This window comes from Panthera leo, chromosome C1, assembly GCF_018350215.1.
Source record: "Panthera leo isolate Ple1 chromosome C1, P.leo_Ple1_pat1.1, whole genome shotgun sequence".
NCBI lineage: Eukaryota > Metazoa > Chordata > Mammalia > Carnivora > Felidae > Panthera > Panthera leo.
Window position 1 is genome coordinate 138857939 of NC_056686.1, and position 16460 is coordinate 138874398.

A 16460-nucleotide genomic window follows, 5' to 3' on the forward strand; every position below is an offset into this window, starting at 1 on the left:
GAATCTGTGAAGTTATCTACATAAGGAGGCCAATGTGGCATCAAAGCAATGAAGTCCCTGAAAATATCAGCCACATTTCTAGTGTCAATTTAACCCTAGCATTTATAGAGCTTTAAAGGACCAAAGGACGAAAAGCCACCTTTCTTCGCTGCTTCTTTGACTCCTCTATCGGACCCTGGACTTTTGGTGCTTGGGGAATGTGTCCATTTCACTCTTGGCTTTTTAGGATCTGGCAGGTTGCCTGACATAAGGGACCACCAATAATTTATGTTAAAGAAATGAAAGTATTCTTACCTAGAAAATTTTGAAACAAGTGGGAGAAACCAAAGTTAAGGAGCAAAACTCTGAGTAGTTTCAGGAGTGGGTGTCATCAACTCATGGTCACTGCAGCCACTGTGAAGTTCATTGTCTGTGCAGTGAAGTCTCTCTGGATTTCATACATGGTGTGGTTGAAGGGGCGTGGACATTGAGGTCGGACAGATCTGGACCCGACTGCGGATCTGTCACATAGTGGTTGAGTGATAGTCGGGAATCTCTTGTCCTGTCGTGTGGGAGTTTTGGCACCGTTTCCACGGGATTGTTGTGGGGATGAAAGATGTTGGCGTGAGCTGTTTAGTACCTTGGGCTCTCTCTTTGCCTTGATTTCTGGACCACTCAATGACTCCACAGTTGGCATACTTTACCGTGGAGGTCCTAAGAGGAGAGGCAGTCTCCGACAAGTGTCTTGAGAATAAGGATAAGTAGGCCTTTCTGGCTTGGCTGGCCTTGTTGGGTTGACCTGAGTAAGCAGTGTGCGGTCTGTGACTCTGGCACGGAGATCAGGAGACTTGCAGGGGTCCTTCGTGCGCTGCCTTGTCATCCTGTGACCTGGACCTACCGCCCGACTCTACTCGGATCCACCCTCCTCTTTCTGTCCTCATTGCCTGTTCCTTAGTCCAGGCTGCCCCCTGTCTTTCTGGACTTCTCAATGACCTCCAAAGTTGTCTTTCCGTTTGTCTTCTTCCCTTCCCTCTCCAAACACCCAAGTTCACCCAGAGCAGCCAGGGTAATATTTTAAAAACAGAAGCCAGATCAGGCCATTCCTTTGCTTTACAGTATATTACAAGGATGCACGACAGAGCATCAGCCTGGCTCTTCCCTCCTCACCTCATACCGCCTTGCTCCTTGCTCTCTCCAGATACACCTGCCCACTTTGCAACACACCCAGTGCTTCCTAACTCAAAGTGGCCCTTTTTAGGTCACCTCTCTTGGCACACTCTGCCCCTGGCTCTTCCTGTGGCTGGCGGAGCTCCAAGCCTGCGCTCCGCTATTACATGCTCAGAACCGTCCTCCCTGACCCTCTTCATGTCCATCACATCACAACACTAGCAGAAATGACCTTTGTTATGATTTCATTTGGTTGCTTATTACCTGTCTCCTCCCACTCTGTTAGAATGAAAGCTCCATCAAAACAGAAGCCATGTCTCATCACTGCTGTGTTCCCGGTGTCCACAACAATGCCTGGCGCATGAGGGGTTCTAGCGATATTTGTTGAATAAAGCAGTGAGAAGGGAAACTCTAAATCTGTAAGAATATAAAGAGTACATTTATCAGATTGGGCACCGAGTGAGTGTTGAATCACTGTATTATACACCTGAAACTAATAGCACACTATATGTTAACTGTACTGGAATTAAAATTAAAAACTTTAAAAAGAATGTATGAAATCTGTTCCACTGTGTGGAGGAGAGGGCTGATTATGCCAGTGTTTAGGAGGTTGTGGTAAAATTTAATTGGATCTGAGAGGGAACTCTCATGCTCACACATACAGGAAAGACAATGACAGGAATCACCTTTGATACAGAAACATTGCTCAATTGCGACAGCATCTGGATGCATTGGACCCTTGTGGTCAGGAGTGTGATGGCAGGAAATCGTGAGATTTGAGATCAGATCCTCCTGCCTCTGCTGATTATGAGCTGGTGACTGTTACTTGCTATCCTGTTTTCTTACTTCTCCACGTATAAAATGGGGATAATAATGCAAGCAGCATTGCTATGGAGATTAGTGGTAGTCTGTGTCTGGCCCTCTTCAATAAACAGGAACTTTTATTTTACAGTGGAAATTTTCAAAATACTATTAAGTCATGGCATCAGAAGTCCAATTTAATTAAACAACTAAATTGATTAAATAATTAAATAAGCGCTTTCAATAATTATCATAAATGCTGCAGAGAATCCAAAGATGGGTTAGGTAGAAAACATGTCCTAAATAAATAAATAACTGAATAACTAAAAATAAATGACTAAATAACTAAAAATTAAATAACTAAAAGGGTAAGATAAGTTGTAATGTTAATAGCAAATCCATGTACAATGCTTTATGATTTGTAGAGTGAGTTTTGCCTGACTCTTTAGAAAAGAATAGCATTAAAAAAATTTAAAAAATACCATTTTATAGACTTTATTTTATTTTTTTATTAAAATTTTTTTTAATTATTGGTTTTATTTATTTTTGAGAGACAGACAGAGAGTGAGTGGTGGAGGGGCAGAGAGAGAGGGAGACACAGAATCCGAAGCAGGCTCCGGGCTCTGAGCTGTGAACACAGAGCCTGACACAGGGATCGAACTCACAGATAGCAAGATCATGACCTGAGCTGAGGTCAGATGCTTAACCAGCTGAGCCACCCAGGTGCCCCTGACTTTATTTTATTTTTTGAGTAATCTCTATGCCCAACATGCAGCTCACACTCATGACCCTGAGATCAAGAGTCACATGCTCTACTGACTGAGCCGGCCAGGCGCCCCTTGTATGCTTTTTATTAGTTGATTCCTTCTTCTACCCCATGAAGCAAATGTAATATGGGCTTCCTGACCCTTTGCAAATCAGGGACCTCTCTGAACTTGACTTTGCCAGTAACAAAATGCGAAGAGTGGTAGTTACATTAGAGAGTAGTTGTGATGACCCCTCAAAAGTGTAGGGTCGGGCAGGAGAGTCACTCTCTTGCCCCAATCTCTGATCCTGGATCCTGTTTTCTTTCTGTAACATGCTGCTCCCAGATGACTGTAATATGAAGTACTTTGTGTCAGAGTCCTCCTGAAAGGGTATCAAAGTGCCATAGAAGTTCGGAGAACAAGAGAAAGAGAGAGAAATGACATCTATTTGAGAGGCTCAAGAAAAACCTTTATCTTGGAAGAGATAACACTTGGTATGAGTCTTAAAGATCAGGTAGTGTTTTGACAGATAACAAGGTGAAGGTAACAATGTGCCATTTCAGTTAAAAGGAGACGTTAGAGCAGTGAGGTGGGTGCATGGAAGTTGCTGCAAGCACATTGCTTGAGTGTCAGGTAGGGAAGGATTCACCTGGGTGGAATGGTAGGTTCTGCGTTATGGATGGCACCTAACTAGAGGGTGCATGTACAGTAGGGCATCCTAGCAATTGATCACCATCTTTTAGGAATTGGGTCAAAGCCAGATGGATTTGGCAAAGGATATAGAATAGAGGTAGAGGAGATAAGCAGACCTCTTACAAAGCTCTCACACAAGTCTGGGTAAAAAGTAAAAATGGTAGTTGAGATACCAAGCAAGAGATAGACCAAATAAATGAACCACCACTCTGGCAGTTACTGGGTGATGGTGGTGAGGGAGAGCTGTGGGCAAAATGGCTTGAGCTTTTCAGCCTACATGACTGGGGAGAGTGATAGACATAAGTGGGTCAAGGCAAAGAGGAGGAGGAGGAGTGAGAAGGCAGTGAGCTCCTTCTTCAACATATGTTGTTTAGGGTATTTGGGGACATCCAGTTGGAGGTTTTAATCAAACAGTTGGTAACAGGGTTTTGGGGCTCAGGGTTAGAGATAGACTTTTGAGTCTTCTGCACACAGCTTATGGCTGATCTATAGTAGTGTTTGAGCTCTCCCATGGGGGTGAGCACAGAAGAGGAAGGTTCAAAGCAGAGACGAGGCTCAGTAAGAGAGCTGGTTGGTTCTTTATTTGGAGTTGGTAGCAAGCAGAACTGGTGTCAGGCAGAGAAGGAGGCATCAAAAGAGGGAGGAGGCTGAGCAGAGCATGAAGCTTGGGAAGACAGCAGATCAGTTTCAACAGGAGGCAGGTGCGTCGCTTTAAATGGTTTTTACATGTTGAGGACATTGTGGGGTCTCAAAGGTCTTAGAGATTTGATGATTAAGAGCCTTTGGAGCCCTTTAAGAAAGCAGCTGAATGAGGGCAAAAATTGGATGGAGGGTGGAGAGGCAAGACCGACTTCCAGAAGGCAGAGAGAGGCAATAGTTTGAGGAAGGAGAAAGAAGAAAAAATTAATAGAAGAAGAGAACACAGCCTCCTTCCTTTTCCTGAAACAGGGTGATGAAGAGGGAGATATTGAAAGGAAACATAGGGTGAGCATGGATGAACACGGGTTCCCTTCTCAAGGGAGAAGGTACCAGTAATCCGCTCTTTAGATAATGAGTGTGGGTGCCTATTAAACAATTATTACCCTGGATAGTTGAGCCAAAGCTGCTTGAAGTAATCGTTTTAAACAGTTTTTTGCTGGTCCATCCTAGCCTGGCTGTGAAGGAGGTGACATTTGGCTTTGCTGCTGTGTCCCCGTCATGCTGATTTTCCCTGGTTGGCCCGGGGAATTTCTCCCCCCAAAACACACACACACACGCTCAGGAATGAACAATTGGTTTACCTGGGTTCTGTTAACTAATGAATCTGATAAGCTACGTGCTGCTCCTGGCAGCAGACAAGAGCTATTTCTGATGAGTTAGCCTTCTGGAGCCATAGTCTCTTTTGCTGTCTAATCCACTAAACGTTCACGTGGTGGAACCTCAAGTCAGGAAGGAGGGGCAGGGCAGGAAGAAGTGTGGGGAGATTTTGCTCTTCCAATTTTACCTTGTTTGTGGCCACGTGGCCCTTCTAGTCACTGAAAAATATGCTGCCCTGTCCTCCAAGTAAAACTTGAACATCTTTTAAAAGATACAAAGCTTCTGTGTCAGCTACAATTAAAAGCTTCTTTTAGAGTTTCTGATAACTCAATTGTGGCTGAACTCAAGAACAACAGATCTTAAAAAACATATGTTTTTTTGGTGCCCTAAGTACTTCACCTGTCAGTTGGGTGGTCATCTCTGCCTCTATGGACCAACATTTGGTTCTCCTGGATGAGGAGAGAGTCTCATTGGACTGGGATGCATGCGCCTATGTGTGCTGAGTTCCAGCCCATGCATACTAGACTGAGCTGGCTGGTGAAGACCTATTCAGAGTTGGTATCAGAACCCCCCCCTTTTTTTTGGTGCCGATGTGTGCTCAGCCAATGGAGGTGGCACCTTGGACACTAATTGTGACATAGCTACCCTGAACTTAATGACTATTGCTGGCTGAGTTATACTGCATCATGTTCTAAACCCAATTGCACAGAATTCTTAGAAAATCTATGGTTGAGAGATAAAATATGTTCTTGGAGGATCAATGATGAGATGCAATATGGTGTTATGGGTAGAAGGCTTGGCTGGGAACCAGAAATTCTGGATCCTACTCTCAGCTCAAATTGTTGCCTTCTACATGCTCATGAGAAGTTATTCTCTATTCCCAGAAAGGAAAGCTAATATTCCCACCCACTCTCTAAAATCATGAGATACAAATGGAGATTAGGGATCTGAACATACCATAAGAGCAACATTGCTCTCCAATACATTGGAAATTATAATTATATAAGCTGTTTCTGGAGAGTGAAAACAATTAATAGAATATCAGTTCTATTTGCAATAAATATTTTCAGTGCGTGTTTATCAGAAGCCTCTGTATGTACCATACCCAGCCAAGCGCAAGCCTGGGCAAAAGTTTTTCTATTTCACATTTTAGCTAAAGGGAAGAAACTTTGCATGTGCCACCATGTGGCTTCCATGTTGGAGGTGCCACCATGAGTCTTGGCACAACTGGGAGAGGTTTGCAGCGTGGCAATTTGACTGGATTGCACAGGGCTCTGCCAGGAAGCTGCCACCAGGGCGATTCACCCCAGAGAGAGCGCTCAGGGTTTTCTTTGCTATCTTCCATTTGGCAAAAGAAATCCTACATTCTACCTTCAGTGGAGCAGCTTTATACCCTCTTTCCTCCAGTGAGGAAAGTTTGATATTTTTTTTTTCCAGACTTCATTTGGCAGAAAACCAGATCTGAAAAAACTATAGCAATTTTTACTCATTTCTTGTAAGTATATAAAACATTGAACTCATGCCAGTTTAAAGTTTACCCCCTCTTGTGCTATATGTGGTCAAGACAGAAGCTGATCTTATGGGGAAAATCCCAGGATGTTTGTGCTGCCCATTATTATTTCACATTAGAGTTGGAAAGATCCAATCTTTAACTTTACTTAGAGAGGAGGAGGCCCAGAAAAATGGGCAAATTGTTTAAGATCACAAAGTATGTAAGGGGCAAAGTCCTGATCCAGAACCAGTTCCCCTGACTCAATCTAGTAATTCCTGCATCTTGGCAGATTAGGGTACAGAGCAATTAAATGGAGAAGACTGGGGGTGGGGGGAAGGTCGTTATATTTTGAGACGAAATGAAAATCACATATAAATAAGAATCTTAGCTTTGCAACACAGATTCCATTAATTTCTTTAACAGAAGTAATACTTCTGTCTTCATTTTGCCTGTTAGCCGGGCAATAATTCTGAATTTCTTCATTATCACTTGGGCAGTTCCCTTTCCCAGGGTGTTTTTTCCATAGCTGTCTGTGATCCTGACAGTGCTTGTGTGTCCATGCAGTGGGACTTTTGGCAGAAAAGAAAGGATTGTAGCCTGGTTTCCTGCAGGAAGAAGGCTTACAAGATTCATTCTTGTGTGTTGCCTTTGTTCATTCTTGAGACATGGTTGGCATCACCTTGGCAACTCAGTAGAAGCCAATCATTGCTCTGTCGGTTTCATTACAGCCTCTCCTGGGAGCAGCCTTGGCTTTGGCCGGAACTGGCACCAGCTGCCTTCCTTGGGGCACAGAGCCAGTGTGGGGAGGGGGATGGGAATGTCTGGGGCTGACACTGGCTTAGTATTTATATCTCCAGTCATAGAGTTCTCCCAGCGTAGATGGGGGCAGGCGACAGAGTGGGGAGGAGAACATGGAGGTCTTCATTGTGAGACCACGTCTGTACATTGGCAGATTCGTGGACCCTGGACAGGATATCACAGTGTTGGGAAAAGCAGATAGTCACTGCCAGGTATGGGGTGGTTTGCCCCAAGGTGCACAGTGGAACTTTTTTCTGCTTTGGGAATTTGCAGCCCAGTTCCAGATAAATGGGAAGATAGGTGGTGGGGTAAAGAGGAGTAAAGGGATACAGGAAGAGACAGGCAACTCCACGACTGCTGAAATCTTGGAGGTGGGGGATGAGAATGGTCAGTAACAAGGAAAGTTTCTGACACACTGGAGAAATACAGTGAGTATGGATTCCCTCCACCCTCCCACCCCCAGCACTATTTCATGGTGTCCTGGCACCTGACCTCCTTGTTGCTCATCTGGCAGGCATTGGTCAGCAGCAGCAGCAGCAGCAGCAGCAGACTTTTAGTGAGCACCTACCCTGTACCGTCATGTATAAATTTTTTTTTTTAATGTTTGTTTATTTTTCACAGAGAGAGAGAGAGAGAGAGAGAGAGAGCATGGGGAGGGGAGGGGCAGAGAGGGGGATACACAGAATCCAAAGAAGGCTCCAGGCTCTGAGCCATCAGCACAGAGCCCAACGTGGGGCTCGAACTCACAGACTGTGAGATCATGACCTGAGCCTAAGTCGGACGCTCAACCGACTGAGCCACCAGGCGCCCCTGTACCGTCGTGTATAAAGCACTCTACTAGGCCATGGCCTTCATGAGGGTGTAGTGCTCCTTTGTGTAAATTAGAAATTGGTAATCCTCTGGGCAGAGGTGGCTCCATGGGCCCAAAGCCTGGCAAGTGACCAGCACTCTTTTGTGAAGAAAAAGGCACTCTTCCCCCCCCGCCCCCCCTCAGAACAGGGTCCTAAGCCCACAGCTTGTAGAATTTTAACAAAGATTTCAATTTCCATTCACCCCCTTGTCTGGATATCGACCAAATGTGATGGCTCCGTGGTTGGCAGCGATGCAACACATTCAGAATCTCTTAGGACCTAGTGAATGAAAGAGCAAAATGTCTAGGATTTTATCTTACTTTGGGCTTTCCTAAAGCAGGCACTAAGACAGGGATTCAATTGCAGGTTTCTTTGGGAGGTGAATCCAAGAAACACTGAAGAAGAATGGAGAAACGAGACAGGGAACTGTAAGAAACCAATATAGGGTGTGTCATGCAAGTTAGCACCGTGGGCAAGGGGGTTTCATTGCAACGGGGAGCTCTGAGAGCCAGTTTGGAATACGTGTCTCCAAGTTTCCCCCTCCACTTCCACCTCTGGGCAGGGGAGCTAAAGTATTTACCCCACCTCCTATCAGTCATTGGGTGAGGCCTGCTGGGTTGGTGCTGGGATGGTCCTTCTGGTGTGCATCAGGTGACAGAGAGGGCTGAGGCAGCCAGAGAAGCAGAGGCTGAAGGTCAGGCCAGCCCGCATGGAAATGGTAAAGGTGGGGAGGATATGGTCAGGACCCTGGGAGCATCTGCTTCATGTTTACAGTTGGCGTTATCACAGAAGTTTCTGGAGGGCTCCAAAGCTGTAATAGCAGAGCTGATGAGTCTATGAGTGCCTGCACAAGACATAGCTCCTCACCTTTCCTAAATAGGCTTTATACCTGAACATCAAAATTTCATTTATTTTTAGAGTACAGAGGATAGCCTTGGGACAGAGTTAGTTTTGCTAGGACCCTCAGAAATTAAAGGTCTCATGGAGCTGAGCTTATGGGTGGCAGACCTGGGGCCTGGAGTTGCGTGAGGTGTGATTTGGCATTAGGGTGTTGTAGGGTCATCAGGATGGCAAGTCTCTGAGCTGGTACATTATGAGTGATTGTTGCTTATCAGCATCCTTTCCTTTAAAGGGTCACTGCTCGCTAAGTTTGGTGTAATGCAAATGCCTGGTACACATTGGTCGAAACTTTTTATTACAGAATAGCACTGACCATGACTTGAGCACCTTCTAGAACATCGGGCATACGGTAGGTCCTTTATTCTCCCGAACATATCTAATTTTCACAATCCTGAATTCTGGATCTTATTAGCTCCGTTTTAGTGATGAGGAAACTGAGCTTCAGAGACAGAGGGTTAAGCCATGTTTATGTGAATTCATTTACCCCATGTATTGGTAGGCTGCCTTCCCTGGACAACACTCAGTATTAACTACTGGAGTGAGGAGCACAGAAACCCTATCATAAATACCTTTAAATGTCCTCTCTTCCTAGTAAACTGTTCTTTTTCTTAAAGCACATGGATATGTATAATTTTTGTTTCCCTATGAGATGATTCCCCACTCAGGACCACTTTGTAAATGTTAAGTACACAACAGTGTATTACAATGCCTGGAAACATCTCTGTATCCATAATATATGTTGAAATACATTTTACGATATGTTAAGCATCAATTAAAAAACTCCTGAGATAAAAATCAACATCACAAAGAAATACTACTGCATACTCGCTAGGATGTTGTAATAAAGAAGACAAGACAGTAACAAGTGATGGCAAGGATGTGGAGCAAGCGGAACCCTCATCCACTGCTGGTGGGAGTGTAAAATGGTGCAGCTGCTATGGAAAACAATTTGTTAGTCCCCCCAAAAGTGAACTCACATAAAGTTACTGTCTGACCTAGAAATTCCACTCCTGGGTATGTGAAATGAAAGGAGAAATGAAAACATATGTCCACATAAAAAGTTGTATATGGATGTTCATAGCAGTATTCGTAACAGCCCCAAGGTAGAAACAACCCAAACGTCCATCCTACTGATGAATGGATACATAAAATGTGGTAAATCCATGCAATAGAATATTATTCGGTCATGAAAGGGAATAAAGTAACGATTTATGCTACAATATAGCCGAACCTTAAAAACATACTAAGTGAAAGAAAATGTTAATCACAAAAAGCTACATATTTATGCTTCTATTTGTATGAAATATCTAAAACAGGCAAAGCTGTAAAGACACAAAATAGATCAGTAGGATGGGGAGTACAGAGTTTCCTTTTGGGGTGATGAAAGGAATGTTCTGCAATTAGATAGTGGTGATGATTGTCCAATCTTGTGAATATTCCGAGAATGTGCCCTTTTATTAGAGGGGCGAATTTTATGGTATGTGAATTATATTTCAATAAAAAATACAAAACAAAACTTGTTTTGGCAGGATGTTTGTGTTGATAAAAAATGAGTATCAACATTAACCCCAGGACTTCTTGCTATTTAGGTAATGTTTTGGAAACATTCTTTCAGGTTGTTGCCAAAGCCCTTCATAGTCCATGAGTTTATTTTATTCAGTTCCTTCTTGTGCAAACTAATATAATGTTTTAGTGATGTCTTAACCTTGAATACCTTTGGAGTCCTTCAAGTCTGGACAAATCCACACAACTTTTAGGAAGGAAGCACATCGATCTTTCTCCTTTCCTCTGAGATGAGAGAAAAGAGAGTAAGACAATGAACACAGCTCCCAAAATGAAACAAAGCTGGGATGTCGATGTAGGCAGGTCTCTCCAGCCTTGGTCTGTCTTATTCTGGAGGATGGTGTCAGGTCTAATGCTTCAGGGTGCAGATTTAAATCAATATAAGGATACAACATTCTGACAATCAGAGCCAGTTGGGTTTCAAGCAGTTCATCGTTGCCCATGAAGGCTTGTGGAGACAGACCAAAGCTGCTCATTGAGAGGAGGCTGATGGGTTGACTGCAAGGACATATTAACTCTGAGAGGCCATGATTCTGGTTCCCCTGCTGTATTGCTCCAGTTCTTACAGCAGTGACTCTTTGCTCAAGGAACCATCATCAACTGTGTATTTGGAAATAATTTAGAATTGGTTGGGAAGAAAGCAGGAAAAACAAAGCACCAGAGGCTGATGCTTGTTGTTTGCTTGATTTTCAGAGAGAGCAGTTGATTCTAAAGCCAGAACTTTTAGAGCACTAGGTAGGGAGCCAGGAGGTCTGGGTTCTGGGCACAGATCTGCTACCTAACCTAATTGGCTGGGTGACCTACTGCAAGTTGTCTATTCTGTCCTGACCTAGAACTTGTTTATTTGTAAAACACAGCGTTGAGTTGGGCTGACCTTGAAGGACCTTTAGGCTCTGAAAAATTCTGGGATTTTTCTCAATAACTTTGACTTTTCATAACAAGTCTCACACCTGCCTTTTCCTAGGTTCTGGTTGGCCTTTGCCTGTCCCCCCCCCCCCCCCCAGCATATATGGACTATTTAATTATGATTAAAAAACCATTTCCAGTACTGTTCAGTTGTTCTGTCTCTGTGTGTACCACCATGACCCTCGCCACTGTGCCCTGGAAGGATGTTGGCAGGAGGGGGTCAAATGCCCCAAGTTCCAAAAAAGGCTTATTACATAGGGGGCTGGGGGGAACGTGGGGGGAAAGTGGGGCAAAGAGGGTTAGTCCTTCTTGGCTGCCACTTTCCTCGTGGCTGCAGGACATTGCTTAGCTCTTCTCTCTTCCTCTTGGCCTGGATGTGTATCCACACCCTTTTCTTGATGAACTTGAGCACGCACTTGTCCTTGGAGACCTTGAGCAGTTCCATGGCATGCTTCTCATATGGGGCAAAGCCACACACCTCTCGGATCATGTGCCGCATGAATTTGGTGTGCTTGGTGAGGCACCTGCGGCGGTTCACTGTGCCTTGGCTTGTTCGCATTCTCAGTCGCTTTGTGGCCCTGGTTGAAGCCCACAGCCATAGGGTAGCTCAGAGCCATGCTGCTGCTCCTTAGTGGCTCCCGTGGCGGAAGGCCTTTGCCTGTTCTTAATTCCTTTTGTTGCCGGGAAGGCTTGCCATGTGCATGGCCACCATTTTTCTTGCCAGTCTTGCCCTTCTTCCCTGATCTTAAGCTGCCATTCTTTCCTCTGTGGTTTCATGTCAGTCCCACCTTCATGGTTAACACTTTCTTGACTACCGTAGGCTATAGAAGGAGACTCTGACTTGTTACTGTATGAATCACTTTGCTGCCATCTTTCATATTAGTCCTAAGCATCTGCTGTTTGTGTGTCTCCTGCTTTTCCAGTAAGTCATAAGCTACTTAGGAAAGCAGCATGGTGTTGCAATCAAGGACTTAAAGGTATTTCCCCAAAGTAGCGGAGCTGATAAAGTGACTGGGCCTTAGTTTTCCAGTTTGTGGCATGGGGATAGTAATACCTACCTCATGGAGTTAGTATGAGAATTAAATGAGATAAAACAGAAAAGGGTTTGGATCATGGTGGTTGGTGATGGTGCAGGTGGACAGTAGTGAGAATGTGGCTGAAAGAACTTGCCATCTCCTGTACTTTCAGGAAAGAAGTCATGTGAACACACGGGAGAGAGACTGTAGTGATTGTTCTCAGGAATCCGTTCCTCTTCCTAATATTCCTCAGTGTCTGAAGATAATTCCACAGAGTGAGTTTAAATCTTGCTGTGGAAATTTAAAGTTTTTTTTCCTATTTCTTTTTTTCTTAGTGAAGATAGAGTAAAATCCTTCAAATTATTGGGCACCTTTGGTCACAAACTCTTGGCTAGTCTTAGAGATTGTTATGAGATTACTTCTCGAATGATCTCTTCTTGGGTAATTAATTTCAGTTTCCTTAACATCCCTCCTGGTGCCCATCTTCTAAATGTTTAAGTGGGTCTTTTGCTTTCCTCCGTCTCCCAGAGTAATATTCCTTTCAAGGCTGGGGAATGGTTTTTGGGTAACGGGTCAAATGAATTAATAGGCAGGCCATATGGTTCACAGACACTTTGCTCTCAACAACTTGATAGGAAGTGGTTTGATTGTTGTTGTTGTTTTTTAATTTTAACTATGAAAATATAAGAACCATCTGCTGTTATTTTTCGCATGTGATGCCTGTAAGTTATTTAGTTAGATTGCTCCTATGCAATTAGCTGCTCTACGTGGAGGCTTTCATGGCAAAGCTGGATTATTTCATTTTCAGTTGTAATGTATATGGAGTGCGTGTGTGTCCCACCCAGACTCCTTTCATAAATTGCAGCAGGTTTGCCTACATGTGGTGAACTCTTGGGATTTATATGGCTTCTGTCTTAGCCACTTAAATGCTTTAATTGTAATGATCCCTTTGATTGGTTGAGAATAGGTTACATACTAATTGCCATGGAGCAAACCAAATAAGGTAATGTGATAGAAAGTGATGCCAGGGTGGGGTGGGGCTGCTGTACGTAGGAGCATGGTAGCCCTCAAAGGAGGAGAAATTGCAGTTGATATCTGAAGGGTGATAAAGCGACTGTCAAATGAAGATCTCTGGTGAGCCCAATGAAGGTCTGCAGTGAGAAAGTTCGAAGGGAAAGGAAGTGAAGAGCAAAGGCTCTGAGCCATGGAATATGCTGAGGACTAAGCTGAGGAATAAAGAAGTCCAGTGGGCTACACTATTGTGAGATGCAGGAGAATGCAGTGTGAAGAAGGTCTAGTCTAATAGGAGCATTTTTAAGGGAGGATTTGATATCATCTGATTTATGGTTCTAGAAAGCTCACTCAGCTAAATGGAAATTGGATTGTTAGGAGCAAGAATGGAGTCAGGGAGACCAGTGAGGCCACTATAGCTGTTGTCCAGATGAGAAACCATGGTGGTTTGGGCTAAGGTTGTGTGGCATAGATGATAAGATGATAGATAGACTTTGGGATATATTTGGGATGTGGCATAGATGATAAGATGATAGATAGACTTTGGGATATATTTGGGATATGGAATCTATGGGACGTACCTGATGAATTTGGTCTTTTCCTCAGATATGGAAGGCTCGATTTCATTTTCGGTCAGTTAAGTTTGAAGTGGCTAGTGGAATCTAAGTGGTTTCAATGTCTAGCAGGTGACTGAATATATGAATTTGGAGCTTACATGAGATTTGAAAGCTGAAGTGTTCATTTAGATCATGTGAAAGTCAAGAATGTAGACAGAGAGGTTGCTGAGAGCTGAGTCCAGGATACACCATCATTTAGAAGTCTGGAAGAGACACAAACAAGGGACACTGGCAGAGAGTAGCCAGAGAGATGGGAGAACCTCCTGCTGAATAGGTGCCCGGCAAGGAAAGCGTCTCCAGGAGTAGTTGGTGCCCTCATCATTCAGTTTCAAGTGCTAGCACTTAACACTCCTATTAAAATGTTAATTGAAAAATGTACTCTGTAGTGAACTAAAACATTTAGTGACAGCTAGAGCAGGGTGGGCCCAACATCTGTCCACAGAAACCCTCAGCAACAGTGGGATCAGAAACAAGGAGACTCTTGTCTCCTAGGGGCTGTGGGAGATGGGGCTTTGCTGAAGTCTCCATCAGGGGTTGTGAGATTTTCATACCATTGCCAATGCAGCAAAGCGTAATTTGTTTGTTGTTGTTGTTTAATGGCAGTTGTATATACAGCTCGCATGGCTATGTCACAAATCCGTTCTTTGGAAATAATCAGTAACTAAATTTTAATTCTATATTTTAATTTCAAGACTCTAAGGTTCACTTAAAATAAAAGCCTGCATAGCCAACTCAGTGTATGAAAAGACAAAAATACTTCTGTTTTTAACTTCTTTACATTCTAGTCCTTACGAGAAGTCTCAAATCATTTTCTAAATTTTATCTTTTCTTGAAGGCAGTTTCTGTTTGGGAGTTAACTTCAGCTTATGGAAAATTGTTGTATTATCTGTCATCTGATAAATGATATTATTTAAATGAGGAGTGGCAATTTCTTGCTTTCTACCTCTCTTAAAGTGAATGTATAATGCACTCCAACAAACATTTTAAATTGAAGGGCAAAGTTGGGGAGTCCTATTTTTTTGTACCATTTATATAAAAATAGGTCATTTTTCCAGCTGCAGTAAGTGCATTTTCTCCAAAACCCAAAGCTGATCGTTCTGGAAACAAGATGGTTTATATTGGTGATTCTCATCAAGTTTGGAGTAATAGTGGATTTGTTTGAAATATAAGCAAAGCTACAGTTTCTTTTAAGAAGTTTTAGTTGGTGACAAATACTTAGGCAAACTCTATGAGTGTTTGTTCTAACCTTTTACCTTACTGACATTTAGTTAATTTTATGAATAGATAAAGCTAAGAAGAATGTAGTGGACTGATAGTTGGCAATTGTTCACCAAGGAGGAATATTCTCTTGGTTATCCAAACCAAATACTTGGTTCACTAAAGGAATGAGACTTGGCCAGGAACAAAACATCAGAAAATAACCCCTTTCCATAATTTTAACAAAATGACTGGCTCTGTTGCTTGTATAAAACAATATTTTGGGCACAGTTGGCACAGTTGGTTGGGCATCCAGTGTTGGCTTGGGTTATGTTTTCGCAGTTCATGAGTGGAAGCCCCACGTCAGGCTCCACTGCTGTCAGTGCAGAGCCCGCTTCAGATCTTCTGTTCCTCTCTCTCTGACCCTCTCCTGCTTGTGCTCTCTCAAAAATAAATAAACTTAAAAAAAAAACAAAAAACCTCTACAATATTTCATGGCACCTCAAAATTCTCCATTTCTTCTAAGACCAAACAGGAAGTAGCTCATTTACCTGGTTGACTCAATTCCAGTTTCAAAGACTAAAAGCTCAAGCATAACGCCTGAAGCCTAAGACCTTACCTATGTGTAGTACTACCCATGTTTGTAAAAGAGTACAATGCTAAGCCAGCTGGCAGCTGTAGACTTTTGTGTGAAGGTTACAGGATGTAACAAGCCTTGTCCTTGAGTCCCTCATGAGCAGTTATCTTTTTGAGGCACTGGACTGTCCTGGGGTAAGGTTCCTGGTGTCCAAGCCACACGTAGGAGGTACAGGGTGGGAGTGAAGGAGACTCTGAGCTCCCCTCCCTCCTTCCCTTCTCCTGCCCTCCCTTCCACCACGTGGGACATAAAGATCTACATGGGTAGATCATGCTGTGGGAAAGGGCAGGGGGAGGGCCACCCCTTGCCTGGGCGGTGATGGTGGCTCCCAGGAGGAGGCTGTGTCTTCCCAGCCACTAGCTTCCCCACTCCTCAGTCACTGGCACATGAGTGTCCAGTGACTCCCTGGTGAACGTTGAGTGGTCCGGGGTCAGGGCTCGTTCAGTCTCAGGGCAGAACTTCTTTCCTTTCCTTCTGACAGTTACCTCCTTGAGTAGTGTGCCGCGTCGTCTCAGACCAGACCCCAAAAACCTGCACCTGGGGAAATCATTCGATGTACTGTACAGAAGGGTGCCCTGTGACTAGAAAGGCTCTACCCAGTTAAGGCATCACTTATACATATGAAGAAAACACTAGAATTCTTTGGGATGCAAAGCAATAATAACTTGCTATTAAGAGCAGCTTCTTAAATCTGATCATGTCATCTTCCCATTGAATACAAGCCAAGCCCATTACCTTGGCAAACAGTGCCCTGCATGGACTGGCTCCCGATTTCCGTTCTCCTCTCCTT

General features: G+C 43.7%; 1 protein-coding gene and 1 pseudogene across 4 annotated transcripts in view; one reads left to right on the plus strand and one right to left on the minus strand.

Moving 5' to 3' along the window:
- Positions 1 to 16460, plus strand: part of KIF5C (kinesin family member 5C) — a 161812-nt gene that overhangs the window by 36250 nt on the left and 109102 nt on the right. The window lies entirely within an intron of this gene.
- LOC122226107 lies at positions 11492 to 11821 on the minus strand (annotated as a pseudogene).